The sequence below is a fragment of the Camelus ferus genome, chromosome 1, assembly GCF_009834535.1.
Source record: "Camelus ferus isolate YT-003-E chromosome 1, BCGSAC_Cfer_1.0, whole genome shotgun sequence".
Lineage (NCBI taxonomy): Eukaryota > Metazoa > Chordata > Mammalia > Artiodactyla > Camelidae > Camelus > Camelus ferus.
In genome coordinates, this window is record NC_045696.1 from 56,324,592 (window position 1) to 56,325,679 (window position 1,088).

The window sequence follows — 1,088 nt, forward strand, 5'->3', positions numbered from 1 at the left end:
CCTTGATTTCCTGGGTTAAATGGCTTTGCCTTTTGCTCTGAGTTTTCTTGAACAAAAGTGAATTCAGTCTGACATTTGTGAAATATCTGGCATGTGCCAGGAGTGGTCCTAGTGACTTGAGAAATAGGTATGAACAACAGAGTTCCTACTGTCAAGGAGCTTACAACTAAACAAAATAACCTTTAAGTGGTAAAACTCTGAATGCTATGGGAATCCTGATAGAAAGAACACCGTAATGGGTTGAATTGTGTTCCTCCAAAATTTATATGTTGAATTCCTAACCCCCAGTACCTCAAATGTGGACCGCATTTGGAGCTAGGGTCTTTACAGAGGGAATTAAGTTACAGTGAGGTCATTAGGCTGCACACAAGGGAGAGAGGCCTGGGACACATCCCTTACAGCCCTTAGAAGGAATCAGTCCTGCCAACATCTTGATTATCTTGATTTTAGACTTCTAGTTTCCAGAACTGAGACAATAAATTTCTGTTGTTTAAGTCTCCCAGTTTGAGGTACTTTCTTACAACAGCCCTAGCGAAATAATAGACACTCAGTGGCCACCTTCTGCTTTTTTTGGTTGTTATTGTTTTGGGGGGTTTTTGTTTTGTTTTGCTTGAGTGGGGATTAGGTTTATTTATTTATTATTATTTTTTAATAGATGTACTGGGGATTGAACGCAGGACCTCGTGCATGATAGGCATGCACTCTACCACTGAGCTATATACCCTCTCCCCTTCACTTTCTGCTTTTGCACAAGCTGGTTCGGGAAAACCCTGGATAGATGTAAATTAAATGTCTGTGGAGCTTGCATTTACTAGACATTCATTCATTTATTCATTCATCCATTCCCTGTCTCTTTACCCTGGCTTATGTATTTTCTACTGCACTTACCACTAGCTGGGAAATAGAATCTTTTGTTTACTTGTTCACTGTTTCTCCATCTGCTTCATGATAGATGCACAATAAATATTTGTTGAATCAGAATTCATCCTCTCTTGCTCCCTTTCCCTCTCTCCTTCCATTAATATTTAAGCACCTCTTATGTCTGTTGTGTGCACAGCATTCCATGCTCATCCCCATCAGGACGTAAA

At 40.1% G+C, this 1,088-nt stretch overlaps 1 non-coding gene across 1 annotated transcript; it reads right to left on the bottom strand.

Moving 5' to 3' along the window:
* Positions 1–652: 652 nt before the first annotated feature.
* Positions 653–724, bottom strand: TRNAD-AUC. The gene has a single exon. It is a non-coding gene; the product is annotated as a tRNA-Asp (tRNA).
* Positions 725–1,088: the final 364 nt, after the last annotated feature.